At 53.7% G+C, this 13,625-nt stretch overlaps 1 protein-coding gene across 2 annotated transcripts in view; it reads right to left on the bottom strand.

Annotated features, from left to right (window-relative positions):
• The window catches only part of Syne3 (spectrin repeat containing, nuclear envelope family member 3), an 84,566-nt gene that overhangs the window by 69,967 nt on the left and 974 nt on the right, over positions 1-13,625 (bottom strand). Inside the window, exon 1 of one of the 2 annotated variants that reach the window (XM_005390377.2) lies at positions 13,597-13,625. The exons of the other annotated variant lie outside the window; for it this stretch is intronic. The gene's annotated coding sequence lies outside the window, so the exon portion shown is untranslated. The remainder of the gene's footprint in view (positions 1-13,596) is intronic. 2 annotated transcript variants of the gene reach the window in all.

Here is a 13,625-nt window from a genome sequence, read left to right as displayed (position 1 = left end):
AACTTCAACTCCCAGAGAGGGGCGTGATGGCACACGCCTATAATCCCCGCACTTGGGAGGCTGAGGCAGGAGGATCATTTTGAGTTTGAGACCAGCCTGGGCTACAAAGTGAGCTCGAGGCCAGCCTGAACTGCATAGCGAGACCCTCTCTCAAAAAGACAAAAAAAACCTTCAATTCCCTTAGGGAAGTAGCGACCATGTCTTTTGTTTTTGTGCTTTAGTGAAAGGCCTTTAAAGTTGTGTTTTAGTAACAAGTTTAAAGATTTCAACGGGTGTGGTGGTGCATGCCTGTAATCCCAGTACTCAGGAGGCTAAGGCAGGAGGATTGCTGCAAGTTCAAGGCCAGCCTGGACTACACAGTGAGTTGAGGGGCAGTCTGAACTATTCAGTAAGACCTTGTCTCAAAAAACAAACAACAAAAGATTTCAGTTGGCACCTGTGCTACATACCTGCAATGCCAGCTGCTGAGAGGACGGTGTGTTCGAAGCCAGCCTAGGTCACTTTGTGAGAACCCATCTCAAAATAAAAATTTTTTAAATGCTGGGATGTCGCTCAGTGGTAGAGCGTTTTCCTAGCATGTACAAGGCCCTGTACCACAAGGCCAAGTATGGCAAAAAAGAAAAAAAGATTTCCCCCAGAGTGGTGGCACACACCTGTATTCCCAGCACTCAGGAGACTGAGGCGGGAAGATCACCATGAATTTAAGGCCAGCCTGATCTATGTAGCAGGACCCTGTCTCCAAAAAACCAAACCAAACAAAAAAGGATTTCATAGTCAGAGTTTCATCAGGCATTCAGAGTAAGTTAAAATGAGTATTACATCCAGCATTCACATTCTGCTATACAGAAAATGTAGGCACAGTCTGAAATTGGATTCTCTGTCTCTTAGCTGTGTGACCTGGGGCAAGGTTATTAACCTCTCTGTTCCTCAGTTTCCTTACTTGTAAAATGAGGAGGAGGATGATACCTATAAGCATGCAGAGAGCCTGACACAGAGCCCAGGGCACAGGACCTTTCTTCCCCCAGGCACTGACCGTGGTCTAAGCTGGACGAGGTTGACCAGAAAGCCCAGCACCTTCACTTTCCTTCCATGCCGGGCTTCCAAAAATACATGCAGCCCTGAACCTATGAATGGAACCCGGGCCTCTGCAGCCACAGGGGGACCGGAGGTCTCTGGGTCTGTGGTCTCATGGGAAATCGGCTCCTTCTGTGGGCAGCAGACACAGGCTCTGTGCAGCAAAAGGGTACATCACAGGTTCTTCTGACCTAGCCCTCCAGGGGCTCACTGCAGATAAACCCACAGTGCTAATCATGAGAGTCCACCCTGGCCATCCCTACAGCCTCCCCTACAGCTCACAGCCTCTCCCAGCCATGTCTTTGCTCCTGCTGGTCCCTCAGCCTTTTTCTGCTCTGACATTGCTGCTGCCAGGAAGCCTTCCAGGATTTGTCAGGGGTTAGAAACCTGGGAACCAGGCTCACTGCCGCCTACCAGATAACAACAGTGATAGATGCTGGTACATATCCTTCGTTGAGCCTTCCCACCCATGGCTAGACAGAAAAGATTCACTCTGTTTTATAGTTGAAAAAAAAAAACTTGTGGTTAGGTTCAGGGTGGTGAAGCAACCTGCCCAAGGTCACACAGCAAATAAATCCATTGCCTTGTTCTCCCCAACAGTCCCTTGCAGAGTTCAAGATGTTTTAAACTGTCCCCATTCTGCAGGGACTGCAAGGGGGCTGCAAGGTGACATCCACCAAGCCACATGAAGGGTCCATCTTCTGTATCCTTCACACCTGCCTCAGGGCCCAGGGCTTCACGCTCTCTGGAGACTTTGTCCTGGAGCTGCCACCTCCCCAGAGTCCAAGGGCACCGCTAAGCAGCCTTGCAGATTACAATTAGAGTGTGCATGCTCCTGCCAGGACTTCAGACGCCAGGTTTACGATGTGTCCCTGGGATGCCAAGAGCGCCGCCTGGGGACAGTCTTTTGTCCCTCTGCTCTCCTTGGCCCCAACATGCAAGGGTCAGTAGGGCCGAACAGCCTCTGGAACCCTGGGGCCTCGGCACCCTGGCAACGGGCAGCCACCCTGGGACCCTTGGGGGCTGCACTGCCTGGGCACCTTCAGCTTCGGCTGAGCCCCAGTCACACCCACAGACGGTGCCCAAGCACTGCTCGGCCTCCTCTGCCGATCCTCAACTTTCAGCTACCTGCACCACAGCCATAGGCAGTTCAAGGTCCTGTCCTAGCCAGGAACCTTAGTTCTTCCAGGCCTGACCAGAGAACTCGGACCCCCTCCCCTGACCGGAGGAGAAGAACGGGGCAATCAGTATGTGAGCCCCGTTCTTTGCACTCCCAGTGCATGTGTTGGGGGGACACATATACACACAGTTACACACACACACACACACACACACACACACACACACACACACACACAGACCCAGCTTCCCAGCCCAGGCACAAACCCGCATCTGCCTTCCTAAACATTTTCCCCCTCCTCTCAGACAATGCCGGCTTTGATGGGTGTCCTCAAAGGGACACATGGTCCACATGCTTTGCATAAAGGCAAATGCCACAGTCCTCAAGTGGAATGCACCGAACCCTGGCACTGTAGGCACCCGAGGAGGGGGCGAGCTCTCAGCTTCTCCTTGGCCTGTGACCTTCACATGCCTTCTTGTTTACTTCCTGGCCTGCTCAAGGACTCTAACTCCTTCCCGGACACCAATTCCATCGGGGCCATGACTTTCCCAGTCTTGTCTGTTGCTCCCGCCCCACTGCCTAAGACACTGCCTGGCACACAGGAGGCTGCGCGAGGGATCAGTGAGAGAATGAACAAACGAACGAACGAACAAACGAACGAACGAACGAACGAACAAACGAATGAGCCTGTCTCTCCATTCCTTCATGATGCCTTTCCAGGACCCCCAGGTGCCCCAGAGACAGTTCTCAGCTAGGGACCTGGCCTCAGCGGCTGAAGGCATGGTGAGAGGCACAACGGGCGGTCAAGAGGGGAGTCACGGAGCAGGGGACTCGGGCAGAAGGGACAGAGAGGCGGAGGTGGCCCAGGGAGGGACGGGTGAGCTTGCGGGAGGGGAAGCAACTTGCAAAGCAGCAAAGCTTGAATCACTGAAGTCACTGTCCTTCTGCGGCAGGGAGGAAACAACGGGGGAGCCCCCGCCCCATCCATGCAGGTGGCAGGATTCCTCACACACTCTGTGGTTCTGCCTTGCAGGTTCCTGGGGGACTCAGAAGGGGTTCAGGGGGCACGAGGTGCACGTCAGGTCCGGGACAGCACTGAGCCTGGGGGACATGGTGACCAGTGCCCAGATGCACAGTGGAGGGACGGACCTGGGATGACCCCCTGGTTCTGGTCTTCCAGACACTTTTCTGGTTTAGTCCTGAAAGTCCTGAGTCCCCGGAAACCCTTGTTTGCGCAGAGCAGGGACAGCTGGCCTTCTACTTTCAGCCTGAAGTCCCCTCGCAGCCCCCTGCCTACCCCACCTCTTTGCCCTCGCCAGTCTCCAGCAGCTGGGTGCTCCGACCAGCCAGGAGAGGGGCTGGCAGGGCAGTAGATGAATGTCTGTGTGTCCCCTGCTCTTCTTAGCAGTCTTTGGAGGAGGCAAGGGGCACACAGAACCCAGGCCCAGCCCACTGGCACCACTGGTTGCTAGTATCAGCTATGCAGCCAGTGTCCTTTGTCCCTTATCTCCCAAGGCCCAGCACAAAGACAGGTACCCTCCCAGCTTTGCTTTGTGCATTGAGAGTGACATGCGTGGTAGGAGCCCAATACACACACACACACACACACACACACACACACAAAGGCCAAACTGAGGCAACAAACAGCCAATGAGACCCTTTCATTTCCACATACAGAAAGGAAAATCACCAGGTGTGGTGGCGCATGCCTGTAATCCCAGCACTTGGGAGGCTGAGGCAGGAGGATTACTTTGAGTTCGAGGCCAGCCTGGGCTACAAAGTGAACTCAAGGCCAGCCTAAACTGCATAGTGAGAACCTGTCCCAAAAAGACAAAAGAAAAAAAAAAAAAAAAAAAGGAAAATCAAGCTCAAAACTGGGGAGCAACTCACCTCCAGTATCTGTTTCACAAGATTTCAGTCTTCAAATGGCTACCTCAGAGTCCTATCTTCCAGAATCTTCTAGAGCCTTCTTCACTGGCCCTGTAGAAACTCTGAAAATTTTCAGGTCTTCCCCCAAATGTTTGTTTCTAATCTGGGGCTTCTGACCTAGACCTCAGTAGAGAACACCAAGTTTCCCCCAACCATGTTCACAGAAAGCCCTCACCCAGAGCAGCCACAACATCTGTGAGGTCCCCCAAATGAGGGTGGTCCTCCCAAGAGCAACAGGCACAGCAAGATGGAGTTACAAGAGCCTGGCTTCACCGGTAAAGATGCTAATGATTGCATTAATCCTGTCATCAAGCTCCTAGATGAGCTAGATATAATCTCCCTACAGGTTCTCAGAAGGGTCACATTGAAACAGCTGGGTCCTTGGAATCACATCGATGTGTGGCTGCTCTGTTTATGATGAGTAACCCTAGGCTCCCCAGCTTCCTGGCCCTTCTTTCTAAAGCACCTCCTCAGCTGTACGAAGGTTCGGTGCCTGGCTTAGGAAGGCACAGCTATCCACCTCTGTGCATCCCTCTCAAACCCACATAAGTCAGAGAAACAGCCGGCCTTTGGGGAAAGTAGGGCCTGCACCAGGCACTGAGCTCTTCGAGGGAGCACTTTGTTGAGGCTGTCAGCTCCTCACAGGAGAAAGAACAAGATTCAGAGAGGCAAAGCCACCTGCCGGGGCCCCACAGTCCAGACAGGACAAGTTTCCTTTGCTTTCAACCAGCAAACCATTACTATTTGCTGAACGAATAAACAAATTAGTTTAACTCTATTTTAATCAGCAGGCACAAAGTTGAGGCCTATTTCAGAACTACCCTTTTGAGAGCTGGAATAGCGGGGTGAAAGGACTCCCACAGTCACTGGAAACAGAAAAGCAGGGCAACTCTTCAGTGATCCATTGGGCCAAAAAGGTCTGAGCCCATCAAGCTGCGTTTCTAGTGTCTTGTGGAGAGACTGGACCTGGGGTGGGGCTGGGGTCCACCTCCACCTGATATGTCCCTGGCCTGGGACCCAGCAGAGCAAGTCCAAGGTGTGCAGGTGCCTGGCTGGAAGCACCCTCGGGGACCATATAGTTCCACTTTTGCACACCATGGCTATGTGACTTTGGCCATATTTGCACAATTACTTTTTTCTTATTAGTTTTTCAATGTGACCCATTTAAACTTAAATTTAGTGTATTTTAAAAAGAGAACTTTTATCTTTACTTTAAATCATTATTACTTTTTCAGACCATGTTAAGGTTTAAATCTAGAATGTCCCTCAAAAAATCTCATGTATGTGGAACTGGATGCTTGGATCAAGGGGACGTTGTACTCCTCAGTGGGTTGATCCATTGACGAGAGCTCGTGGTTAAATGTGCTTAGGATGTGGGGGTTGGTTGGAAGAGGTGGGTCACTGGCTGTGCCTTCAAGGGGTTTCTCTTCCTCCTTGGCTCCTTCCTTCACCCTTTGCTTCCTGGCTGCCATGAGGTGAGCAGCTTTCCTCTGCCAGATCCTTCTACCATGACATTCCTGTGTCAGAGCCAGCTGACCATGGACTGCATCCCCTGAATCGTGAGTTGAATTAAACCTCTCCTCTTTTAACCTGTGGATGTTGAGCATTTTGTCCCAGTGATAGGAAATTAACACAAACAGGGTCTTGATAAGTGGTCCAAGCTGGCCTTGAACTTGGGATCTTCTTTTTTTTTTTTTTTTTTTTTATCGGGAATCAAACTCAGGACCTTGCACTTGCCAAGCAGGCACTTATGCCACTGAGCTATATCCCCGGCCCAAACTTGGGATCTTCTTGCATAAGCCTTGAGAGCATCTATGACTACAAGCATGTGCCACTGAGCCCAGCTTATCTTTACCATAAATACAAGCCGGGATTGGGATTAACTGCCACATATAGAACATCAGAAGAAATAAACATGATGAATGTACACAAAGCTTTTTTTTTTTTTTTTCCAGTACCGGGAACCAAACTCATGACCTTGTGCTTGCCAGGCAGGCACTGTGCCACTGAGCTAAATCCCCAGCCCCCACAAAGCTTAACTCTATCTGTGGTTAGTTTGCACCTGAGGCCTGCTCACTGATAGAGAGAGAAAGAGCTGGGCAAGGTTTTCAGAGCTGTTGAACACAGACTAGCAAACCAGGCATGGTGGTTCAATCCCGTAATCCCCATTACCATGAGGCTGAGGCAGGAAAACTGACAAGCTTGAGCCCAGCCTGGGCAACATAGTGAGACCCTGTCTTAGAGTAAAATATAAGAAGACCTGAGGCTGCACCTCAGTAGTAGAGCCCTTACCTAGCACGTGTGAGGCCCTAGATTCAATACCCAGTATTGCAGAAAACAAAAGAACAACACAGAACCAAACATTCACAAACAAAATCAGCAGAGCACCTCACTGAGCTGCGCTCCAAATCCAGTGGTTGTAACCTTCCCGGTGCATCGGAATCACCTGGAGCTTTTGGAAGATACAGGTAAGCAGCCACCTCAGAGATACCTAACTCAGGTGGTCCACAGTGGGGCCACACTGAGGAGGGCATCCCATAATCAGAAGGGTTAACAGGTACAGCAGGAAAGGGGGAGAGAGCGGCAATCGTCCTGCACCCCAAGCCTGTGCAGAGTCCATGCTGTCTCAGTGGCCCTGGCCTGGACTCTGACCTAGCTTATACCCCACACTGTAATGAGAAGTACCCTGAGGCTCAGGGCTGAGGCTCAGGGCTGAGGCTCAGGCAACAGGTCCTCCTGTGGTGACATTTCTGCCCCCAGGGACCAGTCGCTGCTGCAGAAGAAAGCAGCAGGGGCCCTTCCTCAATGGCAGGTGCCCTGAGAAGCCAGTGGATGGGTGGGTGAGGCACGTGATCTGCATCCCGCAGACCCTTTAACAAGGGTGCTGTCTTCCCGTGTGCCTTTCACAGGACTCCTGCCCTCTGTGCCTCCCTGAACTGCCAGGGCACAGGCCTCAGGCCAAGCACACCTGCGCCCTGATCCACTGACAGCCAGGTGCTGCAGGTGGGTGGAGTGCTGAACTCCCTTCCAGTGACCCAGCTAGGTCAAGGAGGAGAAGAGGGCCGGCACGGAGAGGCTGGGCTGGGATCACACCTGTGCCTTCTCATCTGAGCCCTGCAGCACTGCGGGGAGGTGTGGTCAGCCTTGTGACAAGTGAGCTTGCCAGGCCCATGGAGGTTATATGCCAGCCAGGATCTCACAGCAGGTGACAGAACCCAAGTCTGTCTGTCTGATTGTGCCCCAGGCCCAGGCCCCAAAAAACTGATAAAGCAGAGCATCTGCCTGAGGCAAGATAGGAAGAGAGCTGGTGCTCCCTGGTTAAACTGACGATGTGTCTGGCCTCCCCCTCTTGGGGCGGGCGCGTCACTCACTGCGCATGCGCACATCAACCCAGGTTCCCGCTTCTCGGAGGGAGGCGGGGCCCACAAGACTGTGCCAGCGTGCAGAATATTTTAGAGCCTTCCCCAGGCCCGGGGCTGCGGCACGCGCTTGTAGTCCCAGCTACTGAGCCCGCAAGTTTGAGACCGGCTTGGGCAGCATAGTGAGACTCTGGTTCCAAAATAAAGTGATAGTCTTTCCCCGGGTCCCTGCCAGGCCTCCAGAGCTCCCCCACCTTGCAAAACCGTCACCAGCTACACCGGGACTGGGTTTAAAGCTCCCACAAACTCCTCCCACGGGGCAGGGACCTGTCCCTGGTGTCTTCTCATCCAGTGTCCATCCCAGCCAAGGTCAGCCCAGGGAAGGAATGCGGTCGGCCAGGCGTGTGGGTTCCCGGGCAAACATGTGCCCAAAGTGGGCTGGCTCCAGCTGAGAGCAGCATGACTAACCCACTGCTTCCTGCAGGGGACAAACACCGGAACCCACGGGGCCATCCTCTCACCTCCGCGGGGCGCACAGCCTGTGCTGGGGGGCCTGGCCTGGATGCCCCGCCGGGCGTCTGGGTGGTTGTACCCAGAGGGAAGCAGGCTCAACAGAAGCCAAAGACAGGGCATTGGAAAACTCCATTTTCTAAAGTGATTTCTGAGCAAAACTGGGTTTGAAATACTTTGGTATTGAGATACACAGGGACGTTACATAAGCGGGCAGCTCAACGCTGCCTAAATGACAGTGTAACCCTGGCAACCCCAGCCCACTCACGTGCCACCTACAACCGCCAGCTTGTGGTCACCCAGGCTCCACCGCTTGTGAATGTGTCACACACGGAGTCCCCGGGAAGAAGGGTGTGGGCAGAGGCCGTGGGTGCTCCAGGGTGGGCCCTGGCTTGGGAAAAGCATTGGCATTCCTGGACCCATGTGACGGATTTCCTTTGAGGAATGGACTGGCAGTGGGAAAGCAATGGCTTGGCAGCTGAGTGGTTTTCCCCAGAAGAAGTCAGGGATGAGAGAAGCCACAAGACATAACTTTGGAGAAGTCCACTTTCTAAAGCTATTTCTGAGCAGAGTTGAGTCTGAAATCCACCAACAGAGCAATGCTGGCATTCAGCAGGTGCTGGATAGATGCTGGCATTATGCACCCTGTGAAGGGTCTGAGAGGCATCCAGTCAGCTCCTCAATGTGTCCTCCTCCTCCTCTTCTTCCCCTTCCCCTTCCCCTTCTCCTTCTTTTTTTTTTTTTTTTTTTTTTTGAGACAGGGTCTTGCTGTGTAGCCCAAGCTGGCCTCAAAATCACAGTGCTCCTCCTGCCTCAGCCTGCCTCAGCCTCTCGAGTGCTGGGATTACAGGTGTGCACCACCACACCCAGCTGTATCCATTCTTTCATTTACTCAGTCGTTCCATAAATATAGTCAGGCTGGGGATGTAGCTCAGTGGCACAGCACCTGCCTGGCAAGTGTGAGGTCCTGAGTTTGATTCCCAGTACCAAAAATAAATAAATAAAGTCGGCCCTCCGTGTCTACCATGGGTTTTGCCGCTGGAGATTCAACCAGACACAGACAGAAACTATTTGGGGGGAGAACACTGCATCTGTACTGACCATGGTCAGATTTATTTTTTAAAAAATGATTCCCTAAAAGATATAGTACAATTAACTATTTACTCAGCACTTCCACTGTTAGATGGTATGAATAATAACTGAGATGATACCGTCTGGAAGGATGTGTGTAGATCATATAAAAACACACTTCACTGATGAGATCTGAACATCCTTTATCCTCAGGGGCCTGCAACCCACCTCCCCTGAATACTGAAGGGTGCCTGCGTCTCAGCTGCTGGGCTGGCTGGGCTCTGGGGACAGACAAAACCCTCAGCCCTCATAGCATCTACATCCCAGCAGGGGAGACAGTCCTCCCACTACAAATACGTGAATAAATAGCTCATGTACTTTCTGAGTACTAAGTGCCAGGGAGAGGGTAAAGCAGGGGCCTAAGGCAGGGTGTGGAGGTGGCAGGGGTGCAACAGATGCTGCTGTATAGGTAGGAAGATCCTTCCTCGGCTGGGGAAAGGGAGCTGAGATCTTGGAGCAAGGGAGCAGCCACAGAAAGGCCCGAGGAGGGACTTCCCAGGAAGAGGGAAGGCCAGGGGCTTCAGGTGACAGAATGAAATTCAGATGTGAGTCCCGGGGACATCAAGACATTTTCAAGATTCCAGGGCCAACCCCCAGAGAGCCCAGAAAATCAGAGAGCTCTCCAAGAGAAGTAGCTCCTGACTAGGACCAGGAGGAGGAGGGTAGGCGGCAGGCACCACACCTTGCCTAGGATCTCTTAGTCCCTGCGTCCTGGAAATGTTAGGGTCTTCTGGCCTGTGTATTTCATTCCATGCTGTTGTGCGTATCAACTCCCTAAAGTCTGCCAGGCTGTACTTTAAAATATAATGTCATATAATAATAAAATCATCATCACCATCATCACCACGAGCACCATGGTCATCACCACCTCTTTCTGGGCTGGGAGCAAGGATATGAGAGAATGCACAGTAGATCAAAGGCTAGCAGGGAATCAGATTTAAAAAACTGTTGGTTAAATGTCAATGGTAAAGTGCACTGGAAACAGGAAATCAGAAACCACCACTACTCTTTTCTCTGGCTTCTAGGAAGAGGGGCTGTTGAGACAGCATGGGATGGGGGTGGAGGGCTGGGGAAATACAGAGGTAAGCACTGCACACAGGTCAAGGTGAGAAAGGTCAGGATGAGTCTGGGGCTCCGTGAGACCCAGGAGTAGCCCAGGCTGCAGGAAGCTACGCAAGGCTGGGGACGCTTCAAAACTTCATCCTCACTGGGCGTGGTGGCGCACACCTGTAATCCCAGCACTTGGGAGGCTGAGGCAGGAGGATCATGGAGAGTTAAAGGCCAGCCTGGGCTAGAAGTGAGCTCAAAGCCAGTCTGAACTGCCCTGTCTCAAAAAAAAAAAAAAAGAATTAATCCTCAGAGCAAGGAAGATAAACAGGAAGTCACCTGTCCAAGTAATTCAGTCCCTCCAGGGGTGGAAGGGCACAGGAAAGGGACCAGACTCAGGTCTCTAAATACCTACCATGCCAGAGGGAAAACATCTGCCTTTCAAGGAATCCCCCATATCTAATTTCAACCTCCCATTTTAAAGAGCAGGAAAGTGGGACTGGCCCAGGAGAAGATCAAAGCCAGCCCCTCCCATCACGAAAGAAAGAGGCTACCCCAATGAGTCAGCTGTATTATTCCAGCAAAGGTCACTTGGGAGGGGCTCAGGCATTTTCAGATCTCAAATAAAATTGTTTAATTAGAGTCGAATCACTCACCGCTGAGTGATGACCATGGGGCCAGCCCTGAAAGCCAGCCTGCCCATCCGTACCAGAGCCAGGATGTCCACGGCCAATGCCAATGACAGTGACTTTGGCAAAGGTGTTGCTAAGGTGGGGTCCTGTTCGGACCCCAAGTCACCAGCAAGACTTGGGCCAGTCATTTGTGCTTTGGAGACTCCATTTTCCCGTAAATAGCTCAGACAAGAAAGGTCCAGGAATCTCTTATCCGCCACTGTGGCTGCCACGTCTAAAAACGGGGTTGAGCATCCACAATCTGAAAGCCTGAAATGCTCCAAAATTCCAGACATTTCGAGCTGTGTTTGACCGGATGCCACAAATGAAAATAATTCCACATCTGACCTCATGGGACCCATCCCAGTCAAAATGCAGGTGCAATAAAATATTGTATAAAATTACCTGTAGGCTGTGAGTATAAGATATACATGAACCATATATGGTTCCCATTCAAAGTATCAAGTTATGCATAGAGCCCCAAGTCTAAAAAAATCCAAAATCTGAAACACTTCTGGTCCCAAGCATTTCGGAGGAAGGCTACTCAGCCTGTGCTTTCTGAACACGCACAGCCAATGTTTCCAGCACCCGGAGGAAGGGCCGGTGGCCCAGTCCCTGAAAGCCACCCTGCCTGTGTAAGCTCCTCTCTCTTCAGGTCCTCGGTGAACTCTGCCCTCCAGGAAGGGGGCCCAGGCCCTGTTAGGCAGAGAGGAAATGGATCCCAGTGCTGTGACTGGGACAGGGACGCAGGTCCCATCCGCCCAGGTAGCACTCGTCCCTGGCACACCCCTTAGCCCCCAGCTAGGTGCGCAGCCACCTTGGCAGAGGGAAGGCCAGGAAATCCCCTGCCTTTAATGTGAGCAGAGAGAAGGAGGGCAGGAAAGAAAGCACTGGGGCCTAAGACAGGGTGGAGCCCCCAGCCCCTGGGCGCCCCGCCCATGTCCCACTGACAGCAAGTTCCGGCAAGGCGCAGGCGGAGGACGCCGTCTGCCTGTCCTTCCCGAGTGCAGTTTCCCACAGCCACCCAGGATGGGCAGAGCCGGGCTGCCTGCCTGCAGCTTCAGCTTCTGAAGAGTGAGAGATGCGCTCAGAGCGCAGCGTAGGGACAGCGAAAGTGTCCCGTCTCTTCAGGTCCCCCTCTTGGTGAGACTGGGCTCCGTGTCACCTGCTGTGTGACTTGGGGCAAAACGTCTCACCTCTGTGAACCTGTTCCCCCAGCCGGAAAACGGGAATAACCATACCCAGGGGTGCCGCATTGTTATATCAGGGAAAAGTAGGCCGAGTTAGAGCAGTCTCCCCCGCAAGGGCGGGTGGGAAAGGAGATCCGAAGCGCGGCTTTCGTGTTGCCTTCAGTGCAGTGTCCTGCTCATATAAGTACCAGTCGTGTGTAGCCATGCCACTGACTAATAAAACTGAAATGATCCAGTCACCTTACTCAGGCAAGCTAGGAGATCCGGACGCAAGCTTCTGGGCCCACTCCCCGCACAGCCTCCCCGACAGGGGCCTCTCCGCCTGAGCGCACGCCCGGGGCCGGCGGGCTTGGCACAGCTGTGGCTGCCGGAGGCCCAGCGCTGTCCTGCCTCAGGAATGTGCAGCCCCACATGCGCCGGAGTCCCACTGGGGCAGAGTGAGCAGGAAACTGAGCAAGAAGGCCCGTGGGCACACCCACGCATAAACACTCGCACAAACACAACTGCACACCCGCCCACCTCCTCGGTCCAGACTCCGTGCAATGCTGGCTGCACCAGATAGGTAGGAGGCATGGCCAAGCCCTTCAAAAGGACCCTCTTGGCCTCGGTTCCTGGCTGTGCAGCCCTAAGCAAATCACTCCCCCTCTCTGGGCGGATTTCCTCTCCTCTTGGTGGACGAAGAAGGCCACCCAGTCAACTCAGAAGGGCAGTGACTTTGTGATACACTCCCCTTTCTGGAAGGACAGCCGCTTTCCCCCACCAGGTCCCTCAGGCAGGATGGGGGCGCCCCACTAGCAGCCTGGGCAGTAGGAGACTTCTCCCTAATTCTAGAGATGAAAGAGGACGCCAGGAGCCTGGGGGAAGGGTCCCAGGGCTAGCCGGAGTAGGTGCTTCAGGGCCAGAGGATGAGATAATAATGTTCACTATTAGCCTGCCCCAGACTGGGGCCCCCTGGTTTCCAGCTTTTAACAGTGGTAGATGGTAGCAGGCGAAGGTAGACCCTGATCCTAGGTTGACCATGGGACCACATCGTCAAGATCTGACCACTCCAAGGGAAGTTAACATCTACCTGAGGCTTCCTGAGGTCCTGTGAGCGACCCTCTAGCGGGTGGGAATGCGGCTGAGAGGCTGAGCCCGCGGCCCGAGGCTGCACAGTGACAGGGAGCGGCGGGCGGGACTTTCCCCGCCTCCCCGCGCGCTCTGCTCCGGGACAGCACAGCCAGCTCGTGGCAACCAGAAGAGAAAACCCCAGCCGGGTCATTACCAAGCCGGGGACACGGCGCGCTGACAGGTCTGCTGCCTGCCGCAACGAAGGCATGGGGAGCCGGGTCGCGCTCCCGGGGCGACCCTTCCGGGATCAGCGGAGAGGCTCCGGGTTTGCAGCCGCGGAACCCCCGGGTTTGAACTAAGACTCCGCGCCCGCAGCTGTCACGCCGGCCCCCGCCCCCGCGCCGCGCCTGCCCCGGTCCTTGACTTTCGGTGGCGCGATCCCCGATGACCGGTCGACCCCCTCCCATTGCCCCAGACCCCCGATCCCGCCGCCCGGCCCAGCCCGCGCCACTCACCGGCCCGAGCTGCGGAGCGCGCGCCGGCG

The sequence above is a fragment of the Chinchilla lanigera genome, unplaced genomic scaffold (assembly GCF_000276665.1).
Source record: "Chinchilla lanigera isolate Chin_1 unplaced genomic scaffold, ChiLan1.0 scaffold00037, whole genome shotgun sequence".
Taxonomy (NCBI): Eukaryota; Metazoa; Chordata; class Mammalia; order Rodentia; family Chinchillidae; genus Chinchilla; species Chinchilla lanigera.
The sequence above is the reverse complement of the archived record's forward strand: the minus strand, read 5'-3'. Positions and strand labels throughout refer to the sequence as shown.